Source organism: Salvelinus sp. IW2-2015, linkage group LG18 (assembly GCF_002910315.2).
Source record: "Salvelinus sp. IW2-2015 linkage group LG18, ASM291031v2, whole genome shotgun sequence".
NCBI lineage: Eukaryota > Metazoa > Chordata > Actinopteri > Salmoniformes > Salmonidae > Salvelinus > Salvelinus sp. IW2-2015.
In genome coordinates, this window is record NC_036858.1 from 64,626,491 (window position 1) to 64,646,453 (window position 19,963).

Sequence of the window (19,963 nt, forward strand, 5' to 3'; positions counted from 1 at the left end):
AAATATGATTTAATTTACATGGAATTAATTATTCTGTGTGCCAGGTAAATGCAATACAAGACAGAAAACTGAATGAGGAATTGAACCCAGACATAAAAAGCACAACATGGATATATGTACCTTGTAGATGCAGATGATGAAGGCCAGGAAGAACAGGGTCTTGATCCGAGCAGGGGTAAAGTCAGCATGCAGCTCTCTGTTATACAGCTTGCGTTGCCTGAAAGTTACGTTAGGGTTTAGAATAACTCTTTATAGACGAAGCAAACTATTTTACTATACAAGTCAAAATGATTTATGCTTCAATACCATTTCATATTCTTTGTGGTTGTTTAGCAAAAAGAGTGAGTACGATTGTCTGCAGGAGGGAATTAACACACACATACGCACACAGGTGTCTTACCTGGCCAGAGGAGAAACCTGCAGCATCATAGTGTTCATGACGAGGGGGACAATCTCAGACACCACGTTATGGATGTTCAGTTTGTTCATCTGGTACATGAGCACCACTATGATGGGCAGCCCAGTCAGCACCTTGATGGACAGGGACCCCGGGGGATGATGGTGTGCTGGAGGAACAGACAGACATAGACAGATGATCAGGAAAAGACAAGGGCAATGCCAGCCTAAATTCAGGAAGGGTCCAACCGTTCGGAACATTCAGATAGAAATATACTGTATGGACTAGACATGATTCTACAACATCCATGATTCAATGATGAATCACATCAACTCTCTGCCTTAGGGACCACACACCGGTGGGTGTCTGACTGACAATATTTTCACGCGATTCTACATGTATAATAATTTAGCAAATTACGGCTGGCACGCTGAACAGAGGTTCTAAGTACTCTCGGCTGGCAAACGCTACCGGTGTGTCCATGTCTTTTCTACCTGGAAAACTAGCCGTGGTCTGAGATGCTTCGCCAGTACCACGGTGCTTCTACACCACCAAGTGGTAATAAGAGGAGTTCCAGAAAGATGATAGAAGTATCCAGGACAGGTCTACTCACCGTGAGTGTTTCACTGTCCTCCCAGTGTGGTCTTCATCAACACTGAGGTGATCATGCTCACCATSTCAGGAGAAGGCACTATGTTCTCAGCTATCACCTGGGGGTTCTCAAAGTACCGAGCCTGGAGGAGGAGAGAGAGAGATCAGAAAGAGAGAGAAAAGAGACAGGAGGGGCAAACGAGAGCGAGGGGAGTGGGAATGTGTTAGAAAGCAGGATGGGAAAGGTGGCAAAATAGAGGCATGAGAACATGATTCAGAGACCCAAACATTTCCCAGCTCCCACACAGAGAGTTCTCACCTCTTGAGAGATCTGTGGACGGAACTGCTTGTGCAGTTCAATGATGATACGCAAGCATATCAGAACGTTCTCTTCGCCCGCAATCTGAAAACAAACAATGTGCGATGCAAAGAAAACTCTGAGTTCAGGTTAGAGACAGATAATTACTTAGGTGTTCATCAGTCGGGATCCGGTGGATGATCTCCAGCACCAGCTTCCTCAGTTGCTGTTTTAAAGTAATACAAGGTGGCTCGGACTCTTGTGTATTCAATGTGTGCATGTTTAAATTGCATCTGTGCCTATTCAAATAAACTATTGAAATTATAACATTTCCTCCTACCTGTGTTGGTTTCTCCTGCAGAAACTGCACCTCTCTGTCCTGGAGGAAGGTAAGGAAGTGAGGGATGATGTGTTCCAGGAAGGTGGAGTACTGTAGTTATGATGTCACATTCTGAAAGAGAAGAAGAAGATGTCAACACTAACATTAGGCCAGTTGTAATTACAGAGAGAGGGGATACCTGAACGGTGTTGAGACGTGCAGTTGTAGTATAAACCCAGACATATAATGGGGATACTCGCTCTTGTAATTATATTTCTATGGTTTAAACTCACCTCAAAGTTCACTCTAGTAATTCTATTTCTATGGTATAAACTCTCTTAGCAGACAGGGATGCTCAGATCTGATCAATTTTACTTTCAGCGCCCAGAGGTACATTTATTAGACACACTCGCACTCACTCAGTCACTCACTCAGTCACTCACTCAGTCACTCACTCAGTCACTCACTCAGTCACTCACTCTCACAAACACACTGTACTTTATTATGGACTAAAGCATATCGCTCTCATCACTACACCCTTGTTGAAGATATGACACCTAAACCACATTTTCCATTGATTACTGAATAACTATGTCTACAGCTCATCCAATAGCAGGTGGAGTATAATTCAAATAAAGCAAATAATTATATTTATCAGCACAGGAGAATTTTCAGACTCATGCTGACGCTCAGAATAAGGCATTTGTCAATTATAATAGTTTCTCATTCACTTGTAGTTGTTGTTGTTGTCCCTGAGGCCTGCCACGAACTGCAGGTAATTTTTCATGAGCGTGGACTGGTCCACCACCGTCGGGCTGGAGGTTGGCACGAAGGCCATGGTCCCCGCCGGGAGAGACAGGGTTGCGATGAGACAGGGCAGACACGAGCCTGTGCCGATCTCACAGAAAATTAATGTGCGCTGCGTGTGAGAATATGGAAGAAATCAGTGACAACATGATATTTGATTTGCATGAGTAACTAACATAGAAAGCAAGTCTCAACTGAACTTGTCAACAATTCTGACAGGCAAAATATGACAGCGTAGTTTTTGTATACAAATACAATTACGAATGTCTTCTCCTTATGCTAGCGGTTCCTAAACTAGGGGTCGCGATCTGATATGAAAATAATATAACATCTCATTCCAAAATCATGGGCATTATTATGGAGTTTACTGCAAAAATTGTCAGAAACCGTCTCAGGGAAGCTCATCTGCGTGTTCAGTGGGCTCCTCACGGGAGCATTTTGTTGATGTCAAAGTTGTGAACAGAGTGCCCCATGGTGGCGGTGGGGTTATGGTATTGGCAGGCATGAACTATAGACAACAAACACCATTGCATTTTATCATGGCAATTTGAATGCACACAGATACTATGATGAGATCCTGAGGCCCATTGTTGTGCAGTTCATCCGCCACCATCACCTCATGTGTCACGGATCCCTCTGGAACTTTCATTGCGCACACCTGGCCCCTATTTCCACTGATTGTATTTGTATATATTTGTTCACCATGGTGCTGTCCATTATTGTTACTGTGTCCGTTGGTGCCTGTAAGTACCTGTGCTATGTGTTTTGTGCTTTCGTGCCCTTGTGGATTGCGCAGATGATTACGGGTCTTGTCCCGTGTGTTAATCATCGTGTGCGTGTGTTATTGAGGTACTCCTCGCTCCTCTGTTTTGCGTTTCAACCCTGTGTTTTTGTTACGTGTTTGTTTGGTCTTGGTCCCCGTGCCTTTACACGGCATGCCGTAATTTTTGGTATAATAAAGACCCCTATTACGCATTCCTGCGCCTGTCTCCCGAATCTCTTCATACCTACCTGACATCATGTTTCAGCATGATAATGCACGGCCCAATGTCGCAAGGATCTGTACACAATTCCTGGAAGCTGAATATGTCCCAGTTCTTCCATGGCCTGCATACTCACCAGACATGTCACCTATTGAGCATGTTTGGGATGCTCTGGATCGAAGGGTACGACAGTGTGTTCCAGTTCCTGCCAATATCCAGCAACTTCACACAGCCATTGAAGAGGAGTAGGACAACATTCCACAAGCCACAATCAACAGCCTGATCAACTCTATGAGAAGAACATGTGTCGCGCCACATGCGGCGACGGGTAGCCTAATGGTGAGAGCGTTGGACTAGTAATCGATTGCAAGATTGAATCCCTGAGCTGACAAGGTGAAAATATGTCGTTCTGCCCCTGTTACAAGGCAGTTAACCCACTGTTCCTAGGCCGTCATTGAAAATAAGAATTTGTTCTTAACTTACTTGCCTCATTTTATTTATTTTACCTTTGTTTAACTAGGCAAATGGTGGTTACACCAGATACGGACTGGTTTTCTGATCCTCACCCCCCTAGGTACACTACACTACATAGAAAGCAAGTCTCAGTTGAGCGTGTAAACAATTCTGACAGGTAAACTATGACAGCATAGTCTTTGTATACTCATACAATTACGAATGTCTTCTCCTTATGCTGGCGGTTCTCAAACTAGGGATCACAACCTGACATGAAAATGGGGTCGAAGGAGAATTTCTAAACTCCTGAAAACAAAAAAACAAACAATATATATTAAGAACAAAAATATAAACGCAACATGGGGCATCCTGAGTGGTGTAGTGGTCTAAGGCACAGCATCATGAGGTTGTGTCACAACCGGCCATGACCGGGAACCCCATAGGGCAGCGAGCAATTGGCCCAGCGCTGTCCAGGTTAGGGCAGCGTTTGGCCGCATTCCTTGGCTCTTCATGTTCTAGCGACTCCTTGTGTCAGGCCAGGCGATTGCAAAAGGTCCTCAGTCGAACAGTGTTTCCTCCGACACATTGGTGTTTCGGAGGACGCATCTCTCAACCTTCGCTTCTCCCGAGCCCGTTGGGGAGTTGCAGCAATGAGACAAGATCATAACTAGCAATTGGATATCACGAAATTGGGGAGAAAAAATGTGGTAAAAAAATACATATAAATGCAACATGTAAAGTGTTGGTCCTATGTTTCATGAGCTGAAATAAAAGCTTTCAGAAGTGTTCCATACGCACAAAAAACATATCTCTCCCAAAGTTTGTGCAAAAATKTGTTTACATCCCTGTTGGTGAACGTTTCTCCTTTGCCAAGGTAATTCATCCACCTGAAAGGTGTGGCATATCAAGAAGCTGATTAAACAGCATGATAATTACACAGGTGCACCTTGTCCTGGGGACAATAAAAGGTATAGTCTATATATACAAAAGTATATGGACACCCTTTCAAATGAGTGGATTTGGCTATTTTAGCCACACCCRTTGCTGACAGGTGTATATAATCGATCACACAGTCATGCAATCTCCATAGACATACATTGGCATTAGAATGGCCTTACTGAAGAGCTCAGTGACTTTCAACATGGCACAGTCATAGGATGCCATCTTTCCAACAAGTCAGTTTGTCAAATTTCTGCCATGCTAGAGCTGCCTTGCTCAACTGTAAGTGCTGTTATTGTGAAGTGGAAACGTCTAGGAGCAACAACGGCTCAATCGCGAAGTGGTAGGCCACACATGCTCACAGAACAGGACTGCTGAGTGCTGAAATGCGTAGCTCGTAAAAATCATTTGTCCTTGGTTGCAACACTCACTACCGAGTTCCAAACAGCCTCTGGAAGTAACGTCAGCAAAATAACTGTTAGTCGGGCCGAGTTTCCATGGCCGAGCAACCGCAAACAAGCCTAAATCACCATGCGCAATGCCAAGTGTCAGCTGGAGTGGTGTAAAGCTCGCCGCCAATGGACTCTGGAGCAGTGGAAATGTGTTCTCTGGAGGAAGGAATCACGCTTCACCATCTGGCAGTCCAAATGACGAATCTCGGTTTAGCGGATGCCAGGAGAACGCTACCTGCTCCAATGCATTGTGCCAAMTTTAAAGTTTGGTGGAGGAAGAAAAATGGTGTGGGGCTGTTTTTCATGGTTCAGGCTAGGCCCCTTAGTTCCAGTGAAGGGAAATGTTAACACTGCAGTGTACAATGACATTCTAGACGATTATGTGCTTCCAACTTTGTGGCAACAGTTTGGGGAAGGCCCTTTCCTGTTTCAGCATGACAATGTCCCCATGCGCAAAGCGAGGTCCATGCAGAAATGGTTTGTCGAGATCGGTGTGGAAGAACTTGACTTCCCTTCACAAAGCCCTGACCTCAACTCCATCGAACACCTTTGGGATGAATTGGAACTCCGAAGCAAGTCCCTTCAGCAATGTTCCAAAATCTAGTTGAAAGCCTTTCCAGAAGAGTGGAGGCTGTTATAGCAGTAAACGGGGGACCAGCTCTATTTTTATGCACAAGATTTTGGAATAAGATGTTTGACGAGCAGGTGTCCACATACTTTTGTGACCAACAATCTGTATTCACAGTCATGTGAAATCCATAGATTAGGGCTTAATACATTTATTTCAATTGACTGATGTCCTGATATGAACTGTGACTCAGTAAAATCTTTGAAATTGTTGCATGTTGCGTTTATATTTTTGTTCATTATTTGAGTAAAAAAATTGTGTTGACAATTCCTAAGAAGTGTCTAGCAGCATTTTTAATGTGGGCCATAAACTCAGTGAGGAAAACTCTATTGTGCTACTACCTCCACCATGGACAGTGACTTGCAATTTACAACACAACAGCTCTTTGTAATCCGAGGTACATGGTTAAAACACATGGACATCATTTCAAGCTTTTACATGTATCTGGGAAACTTGCTGGCACCGGCTGACAAAGCATCTACTATAGCAGGGTTCCCAAAATAGCTGCCCGAGGGTGGTTTTATTTGCACCTCAAAGTGTTTTGGGGGCTCGCGACAGACGGTTTCATCTATCTGGGTAGATTTAATTTTACGCACTACAATGGTTCAATACAATACACTTTTAACCAAATGCATAGTAAACTCATATGTTTTTTTCTTTCATTATTCAGAAAATATTGTGGGGATTCATTCAGATTCATTCAAAGGGAAGGAAATTTAACTTACGTGCAGGACAGGGAGCTGGCCACGGATGTTACAACTAAGACAAAGTTCGAACTGGTTCGATCCAAGGAACACTTTACGCACGCCAGATCACCTATACCGTGGGACTTTAGCAATGGGTAAGACTATGTGCTTCGCCTGTTTATCTTCGAATGTATGTTTTGCTAGAAATTACTTTAGTACTTAAGGCTATATTTAAATATTATGTGGCTGTTTAATTTGCATTTATTTTTTCGATGTTTGTGATGCTGTTTTTACTGTTAAGGATTACTGTTGTTTTCTGTTGTCTTGTCAGTGTTGAATGTATTCCATCAGGGACCACGTTAGAAACAAGTGGAATTGCTTTAACCTGTTTATCCCTGGTTGTCCTCAGTGAATAATTTTTCCAAATCAATCATCAATATTCTGGTTTTGTAAAGAGTTGCTGAAGGGATCGGAGCCGTCTGTGCACTATAACATACTCATCCTCTGGAAACTACACTCTGCAGCTGAAGTAGTGACCCAAGTGAACAAAACCTCTACTCCACTAACTGGGGTATACAGCATGGACGTTACAGTTTTGGGTAGGTAGACAGAATAGACCATAGTTTTTGTTTATAATTATCTGGTTTGAAATAGTAGAGTTTTTAAATATCACATTCGGTTTACCATACAGTAAGTGACACCACAACCTCAATGTAGGTGTATTGCATATCTCTGCTATTTTCCAGACGCCATCAGAAATATTGAGTTGAGCCCTTTGAGTTTCCAGGTTTCCAGAAACAACAGTCTGGCTGTTCATGTGGATGGAAGGTGGTACAATTTCCAGTAGGCCACACAATTAACACCACAACATACTAAACATGTATAACACATCAAAGAATCAGATCATTTATTCTATCTCTCCCTCTCTCTGTTTCCCAGTCTTCCAATGTGGGTGTGCTGTATTTATTCTCATCACTCTCTCTCTCTCTCTCTCTCTCTCTCTCTCTCTCTCTCTCTCTCTCTCTCTCTCTCTCTCTCTCTCTCTCTCTCTCTCTTCTCTCTCTCTCTCTCTCTCTCTCTCTCTCTCTCTCTCTCTCTCTCTCTCTCTCTCTTTCTAGTCCTCCCATGTGGGTCTGTTGGAGGTTCCTACAGAACTGTGTATCAGACATGTCCAATTTGTAAGTCGATCTGGATAAGAGCGTCTGCTAAATGACTTAAATGTAAATGTAAATCAGCGCCCGCAACGACATCAGCAAACTGCAGACCTACAGCATCTTTGTGAGGAGAGATCGTAAGTCAGGTGTTATCATGTGGTCTGTGGAGACTTGGTCCACGTTAGTCACGCTAGGCAGAAGCTACAGTACAGTACACACTTTGTCCTCTCACTATGAATACAGTATAGACTGTTTGATATAGTACAAATTATCCATCTATTAGTACAGTGTCCCTCAGCAGTTCTGGTGGCACAAGGGATTTTGATGAGAATTTACTTCTTTAGATTTCATGGTTCTTCCTGTAATCTTCAGCTGAACTGAGTGATAGTGTGTTCAGATAATTGAAAAGACGTCAGTGGGACAGTGGCCAGGGTTGAGGAATGCAGCTAAGGAGTTCTGGAGGAGAGCAATTTAACAGCAGGACCCACACCCCATACTGCATTTGTCTCCTGTGGGGAATTGATTTGTGCTGGGATGGTATGGTTACAGAGGAGTTTCAGGAAGCTTGTGATCAATTCTGCTTGCAGAACTTCTGACCATTATTCAAGCTTGTCTAACTGCATCATGTAATACTGTAATATTACAGTATGTGAAGTGTTTTCCATTCCTTGAACTATGGTCAAAACAGTTCTCTATTTTTCTTCTTATAGCTTCCATTAACTTGCTCTTCATCATAATGTGTATGTGTGCTTGGATCGTCTKGGCAATCCTTGCCTTCATCAGTGTTATAGCCTGTCGCCGTAAGAAAGGACGCAACAACAAACCACAGGTAAGAAGGAGACTGATAGAGGGACTTGTTGAAGAATGTTAGACCCTGTTTCAATACTCCTCCTAAAGATAGGAGGCTAATCTACAATGTGTCCACAAGGGGGTGATCTACACTACCATTCAAAAGTTTGGGGTCACTTAGAAATGTCCTTGTTTTTGAAAGAAAAGCACATTTTTTGTCCATTAAAATAACATCAAATTGATCAGAAATACAGTGTAGACATTGTTAATGTTGTAAATGACTATTGTAGTTGGAAACGGCAGATTTTTAATAGAATATCTACATATGGTACAGAGGCCCATTATCAGCAATCATCACTCCTATGTTCCAATGGCATGTTGTGTTAGCTAATCCAAGTTTATCATTTTTAAAGGCTAATTGATCATTAGAAAACCCTTTTGGAATTATGTTAGCACATCTGAAAACTGTTAAGCTGATTAAAGAAACAATATAACTGTCCTTCTTTTGACTAGTTGAGTATCTGCAGCATCAGCATTTGTGGGTTCGATTACAGGTTCAAAATGATCAGAAACAAAGACTTTCTTCTGAAACTGGTTAGTCTATTCTTGTTCTGAGAAATGAAGGCTATTCAATGACAGAAATTGCCAAGAGACTGAAGATCTCGTACAACGCTGTGTACTACTCCCAACACAGAACAGTGCAAACTGGCCCTAACCAGAATAGAAAGAGGAGTGGGAGGCCCCGGTGCACAACTGAGCAAGAGGACAAGTACATTAGAGTGTCTAGTTTGAKAAACTCAACTGGCAGCTTTTAGCACGACCAAGGGACTCGTGACTCGAGTATGAAACCGAAGAAAAATACGAGGAGCGCGCTCCTGTTCACGCGCACCAAAAGACTTGAGTCTATCTGAGTGACACATGGAAAGAATAGGACTACTTCTTAATTTCTCAAAAGAAAAACATCGAACAATTTCTAAAGACTGTTGAAATCTACTGGAAGCCATAGGTACTGCAATCTGGGCCCTAATAAATCAGGTTTCCCATAGAAAAACATTGGAAAACACAATGACCTAAAATAAAATATTCCCTGGATGGATTGTGCTCGGGGTTTTGCCTGTCAAATCAGTTCTGTTATACTCACAGACATTATTTTAACAGTTTTAGAAACGTTAGGGTGTTTTCTATCCAATACTACCATATATATGCATATCCTAAATTCTGGACCTTAGTAACAGGGAGTTTACTTTGGGCACGCTTTTCATCCGAACGTGAAAATACTGCCCCCTAGCCCAAATAGGTTTTAACTTACCCTTGAAAGCTGTAATAGTAGAATGCACAAGGTGCAATTTAGAAATTGGGTAGCGCATCATCATCATTCCTCTTGTCATGTTAGTCATTGCACCTTAGAGAGCAATTTATAATTTGTCAGTAATGTCCAGATCAACTAGCCCATGTCAGCTAGTGATTTTTTTATTTTGTTTTTTAGCCCATAGATATTGTTGTCATTTTTTGTCACTCAAACATCCCATGAATACACATTAGAAAAGGAAAAATATATAGAATTGCAAGAAAATGTGCTTCAAAACTGCAAAACTTTCTTAGCACCCCATGACAAAATGTGTAGGAAAAATATATAGAATTGCAAGAAAATGTGCTTCAAAACTGCAAAACTTTCTTAGCACCCCATGACAAAATGTGCAGGATTGCAGGAAATAAATTTTAGACTAGTTTTAAAATTCTCACCACCAACAAGGGGGGTGTGAACAGTGTGTGTCATGAACAGTGCTCATAGAAATAGACATGGTGTGTGTGCACGCGCATGCGGGATGTTCCCCAATGCTGGAACCCCCCCTGAATGAAAAAGTTTGTGAACCCCTTTTTTAGAGGATTGGATCCCACGATGGTGATAAATGAGACCTGCCAGTAACGCAGTAGAGAACAGTCCTATATGGTATTACCTTGAGCAGTGGTTAGCAAACATTTTATAGTCCCGTAACCCTTCAAACATTCAACCTCCAGCTGCCTACCCCCTCTATCACCAGGGTCAGCGCACTCTCAAATGTTGTTTTTTTGCCATCATTGTAAGCCTGACACACACACATACTATACAATACATTTATTAAACAAAAGAATGAGTCTGAGTTTTTGTCACAACCCAGCTCGTGGGAAGTGACAAAGAACTCTTATAGGACCAGGGCACAAATAATAATAATCAATATTTTTGCTCTTTATTTAGCTATCTTACATATAAAACCTTATTTGTTAATCGAAAATTGTGAATAACTCMCCACAGGTTAATGAGAAGGGTGTGCTTGAAAGGATGCACATAACTCTGCAATGKTGGGTTGTATTGGAGAGAGTCTGTCTTAAATCATTTTCCACACACAGTCTGTGCCTGTATTTAGTTTTCATTCTAGTGAGGGCTGAGAATCCACTCTCACATAGGTTACATGGTTGCAAAGGGCATCAGTGTCTTAACAGCACAATTTGCCAAGGCAGGATACTCTGAGTACAGCCCTATCCAGGCTTCTGATTAAATTCCATTTTCACAGAACTGCTTGTTGCAATTTCGATGAGGCTCTCTTGTTCAGATATCAGTAAGTGGACTGGAGACAGGGCATGAGAGGGATAACGAATCCAGTTGTTTGTGTTGTCCGTTTCGGGAAAGTCCCTGGGTAATTGCGCACCCAACTTACTCAGGTGCTTCGCTATATCACATTTGACATTGTCGGTAAGCTTGTGTTCATTTGCACACAAAAAATCATACAATGATGGAAAGACCTGTGTGTTGTCCTTGTTAATGCAGACAGAGAAGAGCTCCAACTTTTTAATCATAGCCTCAATTTTGTCCCGCACATTGAATATAGTGGCGGAGACTCCCTGTAATCCTAGATTCAGATCATTCAGGTGAGAAAAAACATCACCCAGATAGGCCAGTTGTGTGAGAAATTCATCATCATGCAAGCGGTCAGACAAGTGAAAATTATGGTCAGTAAAGACAACATTAAGCTCGTCTCTCAATTAAAAAACATTTGTCAATACTTTGCCCTTTGATAACCAGTGCACTTCTGTATGTTATAAAAGCGTTACATGGTCGCTGCCCATATCATTGCAAAATGCAGAAAATACATGAGAGTTCAGGGGCCTTGCTTTTACAAAGTAAACCATTTTCACCGTAGTGTCCAAAATGTTTTTCAAGCTGTCAGGCATTCCCTTGGCAGCAAAAGCCTCTCGGTGGACACTGCAGTGTAGCCAAGTGGCATCGGGAGCAACTGCTAGCACTCACGTGTTGTGTCTTTGGCATCATTAAACTGAAGACTGTTAGTTTATCAAATCAATTCTCAAAAATTATTAATACGTGATTATTCTAATCATGTAAATGTAATTAACTAGGAAGTCGGGGCACCAAGTAAAATATTCAGATTACAAAGTTATAATTTTCCTAATACAACTTTTCAGATATTTTAATATCTGATCAATTAGTCTTTTAATTAATGAATTATTCTTTACCTCACGTTAGTCTCATTCCAAACGTTGTAAATTGTTGGTTATCTTTACAAACCCAGTCTTCACTATGAATCATCCATACATCAATTGTCTCAATCATTTATTTATTAACTAACTAAATAATCACAGAAATGCACACACAAACAAAGTAGATATGGTTACAAGGAAATGATAGGTGATGTGCCCTAGTGGGCTAAACCTGCATAGCGGCTTGGTAGACAAATGGACTGAGAAGTGCACGAAAGATAAAAGTCACTATAAAGTTGATAATTATAACAATTGAAATGCTAATCCTTTGCACATGAACGCTCACTCATTCGGGAATTATTGCAATCAATATATATATTTACGCTCAGTGTGTCGTGATCTTGGAAAAGTCCTTCTTTCTGTTGGAAGTTCATCAGCCTGTCTTTCGTGGATAGAATGGGTATCTCAGAGTCCCATTCAGAAATGTCCTTATAGAATAGATGTTTCAGCGGTTGTCGCCTTCGCATTCAATGGTATAGAATTCCTAGCTGCAGCTAGTAATTAGTATCAAAGATTTTGCTCTTATTCTGTCGGTATCGATAGTCTCAGAGTTTAACCACTTGGTATGGTTAAGAATTCAGCAATCTACTCAACCTTGGCCCTCTCGTGTTATCGAGGTAAGCTGGTCTAAAGGGAATTCCTCCGTGGGGGTTATATTCGTAACAGTAGAAAGGGGCTGTCCCATGATGCCAGATCAATGTCTGTGCTCATAGGGCGGGCCATGATTTAGTTAAACTCCAAAGGGAATTGGAGTTTCTTCATTAAACAGTTTAAAATCACATTACATAATTTCACAAATAGTTTAATCTTTACTCATTCATTTTATACAACAATTAGATGCAAGCCTCACAACTGAGACTCTTGTATAAACAGAGTTATGGTAATGTGGCTGAATTGTCTCTCATGAGTTTCACAAAATTGTACAAAACGGACCAGTTCGTAGCTGGCTACTTCACCGGCCGTTTATACATTCTCCAGAACATGAATATTGTTCAGTTCTCAAGTTCTGTGATGTGGAAGAAGTTCTTTGTTCTCTATATGAAAACTCACTCTCTCTTATACTCTGGCCATGAGGAGAGAACTCCTCAGGAATTTATGACCTGCTAAACATAGCCTGTTGGTAGGGGGTGAGAGAGAGGGGGATGTGCAGAGAGAGGGGATGGTACTCACTATCCCCAGAGAGCAACGTCATGCACACGTTACACTCACAATGTCTCCCTGTCATGGCTTTTGCGCCATCAGTAAGATACCAACATCTTGACCACCAAAGTCCATTTGATGTCACAAAGCTTGTCCAGTCTTAAAAATAAAAATATTCTTCCTGTTGTCCTGGTTTCAGTGGTTTGCAGAAGAGGATGTCTTTCTTAATTGACCCCCCCCCCCCCCTCATAAACGTAACGGCATAATCCAGAGCTGTGCCAGGCCCGCCACGTCTGTTGAATCATCCAGCTGTAACGCATAGAATTCACTGGCTTGTATGCCAAGCAGTAATTGTTTCAAAACATCTCCTGCCATGTCACTGATGTGTCATGAAACAGTGTTGTTTGATGAAGGCATTGTCTTTTTAGTTGTTTGGGCCTTCTCCCTCAGCATTGTCCCAGCCATATCCGCGGCAGCAGGAAGAATTAAGTCCTCCACAATAGCATGGGGCTTACCTGTCCTAGACACTCGGTATCTCACCATATAAGACACTTCTAGACCCTTCTTAGTAATGGTATCTGTTGGTTTTATACATGTCTCACTACTCGAAAGTCATCTTAATTCTTGCTAAAAAAAACTCCTGTTACTCTCTCGCGGGAATTGCCATACCCTAGTTTGGGAATACTTGACCTAGAGGTACTGGCTGTCACCACAGATTATCCATTAGTTTGACCAGGTACTCCATTGGCCGCTCAAACAATGAAAATAAATGTTTAAAAAATGGAAGGCAGTCGGGAGGAGACAAGATCAAGATCAGGTGCGACTAGCCAATGAGAGGGTAGATACATGTACAGTACACGTGTGATAACAGGCAGAACTCTGATATAAAGTGTTTTATGGCGAGGAAGCGCAAATGTATTCTACAGAGGAAGAGGTTTGATATCTGCCACACCCCCTTTGAATCAGATGTATTTTTGGAGGAGAAAAGCATGCACACATTTAAAAAAATATATGCTACTTATTGTTTTATCTATAAAATATCTTGCGCAATTAACCTAATTCGTTTCATCACTTTACACATTTATTTTGGGATCCACCCCTGTAAACGGCTGAAAGTGGAGGAGAGATTGACTTTATCACTACTTTTATTTATGAGAGGTTGACATGTTGAATGCACCGAGCTGTCTGTCTAAACTACTGGCACACAGCTCGGACACCCACGCATACCCCACAAGACATGCCACAAGAGGTCTCTTCACAGTTCCCAAGTCCAGAAGAGAACATGGGAGGCACACAGTACTACGTAGAGCCATGACTACATGGAACTCTATTCCACATCAAGTAACTGACGCAAGCAGTAAAATTAGATTTCAAAAACAGATTAAAAAAACACCTTATGGAACAGCGGGGACTGTGAAGCAACACAAACATTGGCACAGACACATGCATACACACACACACACACACACACAATAACATACGCACTATACATACACATGGATTTAGTACTGTAGATATGTGGTAGTGGTGGAGTAGGGGCCTGAGGGCACACAGTGCATTGTGAAATCTGTGAAGGCATTGTAATGTTATAAAATTGTATAAACTGCCTTAATTTTGCTGGACCCAGGAAGAGTAGCTGCTGCTTTGGCAGCAGCTAATGGGGATCCATAATAAATGCAAATACAAATACAAAACGGCATTATTTTGAGATCCACCCCTGTAAACGTMATTTGCCTGATGACCCGCAAGTGGAGAAAGAGTCATTTCATACAAGGGCATTTTTGTCCACGTTCACTCTCCTCGCCGCCTCTCCTCAATTACCTTTGACCTTTTTCAAAAGGAGGCGAGAGAGGGCAGAAAAGAGAGGAGAGAGGACACAGGAGTTGAGCAAATCTAATTGAGAAAAGGCCGCTAGAAGCCAAAAGGATACTCTTGTTCATCCTCTGCTGAAGTACATTACCAGTCCAAAGTTTGGACACACCTACTCATTCAGGTTTTTTCTTTATTTTTACTATTTTCTACATTGTATCATTTTATTTTACCTTTATTTAACTAGGCAACTCAGTTAAGAACAAGTTCTTATTTTCAATGACGGCCTAGGAACACTGCTTTGTTCAGGGGCAGAACGACAGATATTTACCTAGTCGGCTTGGGGATTCGATCGTGTAATCTTTTGGTTTCTAGTCCAACGCTCTAACCACTAGGCTACCTGCCGCCCCAAGAATAATAGTGAAGACATCAAAACTATGAAATAACACATATGGAATCATGTAGTAACCAAAAAAAGGGTTAAACAGCTTCATGAGGTAGTCACCTGGAATGCATTTCAATTAACAGGTGTGCCTTATTAAAAGTTAATTTGTGGACTTTCTTTCCTTCTTAATGCGTTTGAACCAATCAGTTGTGTTGTGACAAGATAAGGGTGGTATACAGACGATATCCCTATTTGGCAAAAGACTAAAAGTCCATATTATGGCAAGAATGGCTCAAATAAGCAAAGAGAAACAACAGTCCATCATAACTTTAAGATATTAAGGTCAGTCAATCAAGAACTTTGAAAGTTTCTTCAAGTGCAGTTGCAAAAACCATCAAGCGCTTTGATGAAACTGGCTCTCATGAGGACCGCCACAGGAAAGAAAGACCTAGAGTTACCTCTGCTGCAGGATAAGTTCATTAAAGTTGCCAGCTTCAGAAATTACAGCCCAAATAAATGCTTCACCGAGTTCAAGTAACTGACACATCTCAACCAACTGTTCAGAGGAGCCTGCGTGAATCAAGCTAAGATAAGATACTGTCACACAAACAACATGCTGATTTAGGTCTACACCATCACTGGTATTATCAGGCTGTATTAGCTAGTTACGTTTGCTCTTACTCAGTACATTTATTAGCTAGCTATTAGCATTAGCGGCTAACAATTAGCATCTCAAAAGATTTAGGGCAACTTGCTAAGAAAAGACAAACTAGCTGTTTGCTGGTGTAAGAAACACAAACTAATAGTGTCATTATAGAACGCTAGTGAATTTATATTAAGAAGCAAAGTGAAAACAGCATTGTTGTTGTCAACATTGTTGCATGTGCTGCATTGACCATGCAGACTGAACGCAAGTGACTCGTGGTTGAGGAACATCAAATGCGCTCCTTGAGTGACAAAACACTATGTGTATGACTTTGGCTAGGTCTGTGTGGAAAGTGGCACGGCGAGAAAGCGTAGGGATGACTCAAGTAGCGAAGTAAACCATAAAAATTGACAGTACACATGGCGTATCACATTTAACAAACCAAACATTCAAATACCGAGACTATAGATGTGGACTTTGGAGATCAGGTTGTTTTAATGAATCAGAATTCACTCTCTGCATCTGCATCCAAAAGAAAAGACAAAACGTTTGAAGAGCACATACTGTATGTTCTGCGAATCGTTGCCTCTTTCTCTCATAGTGCATCAAAAAAATATATATACAAAAATGAGTATAGCGTCTCCTTTATTATGTATCAACACATAACATATATTTTACATAGATGAAACCACATACCTGCATCAAAAAGAAAATACAAAACATTTGTAGAGCACATATGTTCTGCGAATCGGCGCCTCTTTCTACAATAGACGCACAATACAAGGGACTGGGATAATTCGAGCTAGCCACCGTTCACACATACAATAGCTAGCTAGTAACCACAGGCAATGTTGAATTCAGAATGTTAATATCATCCTAAAAAGTACAATTACATCTTAACAATACCATCCACTTATGAGTAACCTCTAAATATACAACATTATTCATGAACAAAACACTAGGTGTATGACTTTGTGCTTAAAGGAGTCAAACTTTTCTGAATACAACAGAAAAAGCGTGTCTACCTCTCATAGTGCATCAAAATGATTTGAGCAGGAGCACGCAGGGCAAAACGTAAGTACACACTCCCCTACTCCAGGATGCAGGCATGCATTATAACAAATCAACAGGCTATATTAATATATGAACCTGGTGAAATTCACAAAGTACTTTAACAACTGTTACATCCGCATGTGTGGTTCCCACTGTGAAGCATGGAGAAGGAGGTGTGATGATTTGGCGGTGCTTTGCTGGTGATTTCTTTAGAATTCAAGGCACAGTTAACCAGCATGGCTACCACAGCATTGTGCAGCGATACACCTTCCCATCTGGTTTGCACTTAGTGGGACTATAATTCATTTTTCAACAGGACAATGACCCAACACACCTATAGGCTGTGTAAGGGATATTTGACCAATAAGGAGAGTGATGGCGTGCTGCATCAGATGACCTGGTCTCGTCAATCACCCGACCTCAACCCAAACTTTTGACTGGTACTGTATATTCATCTCAAACTATACATTGTTAGCAAACTATTAACATTTGACTTGAATCAGTCCAACACAAAGCTCAAATCAAAGTGTGTAAATGAAGACTAGTTGCGGTAGGATTTGGCGACAGATCTGGTCCCGTGCTGTAGAAGGGGTTGGACCTCTTCTTTCTTTGGCCTGGACACATAGAGATCACTACTGATATCAGGGAAGTCCTGTTGTGGCTGCAGTTCCATGTTCATGCTGGAGTAAGTGGCGTTACTGGACTTAGACATCTGCAAAATAAAAAATAAATATTTACACTGACACACAAGTGATTTTTGGTGTTTGTAGGGCTACATTGTCTGAATATTTCTTAGTAGTTTCATTTTGAACAAGAACAAAAACACTGTGCAGATCCCCATGACTTGACAGCAGTGATGTAGAGTTCAGTAAACCCCGAGTCCGAATCCAAGTCTGAGTTCTTTGGTAGTGCTAAACACTGTGCAGATCCCCCATGACTTGACAGCAGTGATGTAGGCCGTCATTGTAAATAAGAATTTGTTATTAACTAATTTGCCTAGTTAAATAAAGGTTAAATAAATAACTAAAAGTAAATGTAGAGTCCAGTAAACCTCGAGTCCTTCATACTCGAGTCACTAGTCCCTTGGTCGTGCTAAAAGCTGTGGTTCAACCGTTAATATGTTAAATTATGCAAAAGGAAGAGATTTTCTGAAAACAAAGTCACTACTAATCGAGTCTGAGTCAACTGAGTCCTGTTTCTTTACGTAATATGTAATTGTTGTACTGTATGTTTGTTAATAGTTTTGTTCAATGTTGTGTTAGTGTATGTAAGTTGTTTTGTCTGAAACTTTGTTCCCCATGCTGCTGTTGGATGAGTTCTCTCTTGAAAAATAGATGTTATCTCAATGAGAARAATCTGTATAAATAAAGGTTAAATAAAAATAAAATAAAACTACAACACCGCTTGACTGTGCTTTCTATGGTTACGACCAAGTTTTGGAATTGATCCTAAGTCAATTTGTTAGGTATACATGTAGATCAACCGATTGTGGATACATTGTAGAATAGCCTCATATCGTTAGGAGTATAGAAACAGAGCATAACATTCAGTCTCCTTCCTACCTGTGGTTTGTTGTTGCGTTCTTTCTTATGGCGACAGGCTATAACACTGATGAAGGCAAGGATTGCCAAGACGATCCAAGCACACATCATGATGAAGAGCAGGTTAATAGAGGCTATGAGGAGACAAATAGAGAACTGTTTTGACCATAGTTCAAGGAATGGAAAACATTTCACATACTGTAATATTACAGTATTACATGATGCAGTTAGACAAGCTTGAATACTGGTCAGAAGTTCTGCAAGCAGAATTGATTTTCTTTTTACAATTAACTCCCAATTAGGGTGTGCTGTATTATTCCTCACTCATCTCTCCTTCTCTCCTTCTCTCTCTCTCTCTCATCTCTCTCTCTCGTCTCTCTCTCTCTCTCTCTCTTCTCTCTCTCTCTCTCCTCCCTCTCTCTTCTCTCTCTCTCTCTGCTCTCTATTCTCTCCTCTCTCTCTCTCTCTTCTCTCTCTAGTACCCTCCATGTGGGTCTGTTGGAAGGTTCTACAGCACTGTGTATCAGCAAACCTACAGGCTGTACCCTGACCATGCTGTATGAGAACACCATGATACTGAACCACACCTTCACAGCTTTAGGAGACCATGTCTGGACATCAGCCCCGCAACGACATCAGCAAACTGCAGACCTCCTACAAACATCTTTGTGAGGAGAGATCGTAAGTCTGGTGTTATCATGTGGTCTGTGGAGATTTGGTCCACATTAGTCACGCTAGGCAGAAGCTACAGGATAGTACAGTACAGTACACACTTTGTCCTCTTTGTCAAAGACTCCAATCACCAAGTCATACTGTAGACTTTTCTCTCTCTACACGGCAAGCGATACCGGAACCCAAGTCTACGACAAAAGGCAGCTTCTACCCCAAGCCATAAGACTGCTGACAATTAATCAAATGGCCACCCAGACTATTTACATTGACACGCCCTTCCCTTCCTTTTGTTTTTACACTGCTGCTACTTGCTGTTTATTATCTATGTATAGTCACTTTACCCTAACTACATGTACAAAATAACTTGAGTAACCTGTACTTGTATATATGGCCTCGTTATTGTTCTTTTTTTTTTGTGTTACTTGTTTTTTTTATTTTACTATTTTATATTATTTAGTAAATATTTTCTTAACTTTATTTCTTGAACTGCATTGTTGGTTAAGGGCTTGTAAGTAAGCATTTCACGGTAAGGTCTACACCTGTTGTATCCGGAGCATGTGACAATACATTTTGATTTGAATAAGTATAGACGGTTTGATATAGTACAAATTATCTATCTATTAGTAGTGTCCCTCAGCAGTTCTGGTGGCACAAGAGGTTTTGATGAGAATTTACCTCTTTAGATTT

At 41.1% G+C, this 19,963-nt stretch overlaps 2 long non-coding RNA genes and 1 pseudogene across 2 annotated transcripts; 1 reads left to right on the top strand and 2 right to left on the bottom strand.

The window, feature by feature from the left end:
* Window positions 1-2,001, bottom strand: part of LOC111977988 (transformation/transcription domain-associated protein-like) — a 140,568-nt pseudogene extending 138,567 nt beyond the window's left edge.
* Window positions 2,002-7,012: 5,011 nt separating this feature from the next.
* LOC139029255 (uncharacterized) lies at window positions 7,013-7,718 on the top strand. Its single transcript, XR_011481549.1, has 3 exons — window positions 7,013-7,152; window positions 7,300-7,381; window positions 7,672-7,718. It is a non-coding gene; the product is annotated as an uncharacterized lncRNA (long non-coding RNA).
* Window positions 7,719-16,638: 8,920 nt separating this feature from the next.
* LOC139029256 (uncharacterized) lies at window positions 16,639-18,860 on the bottom strand. Its single transcript, XR_011481550.1, has 2 exons — window positions 18,626-18,860; window positions 16,639-17,775 (listed from the first exon to the last, which is right to left on the bottom strand). It is a non-coding gene; the product is annotated as an uncharacterized lncRNA (long non-coding RNA).
* Between the last annotated feature and the right edge of the window lie 1,103 nt (window positions 18,861-19,963).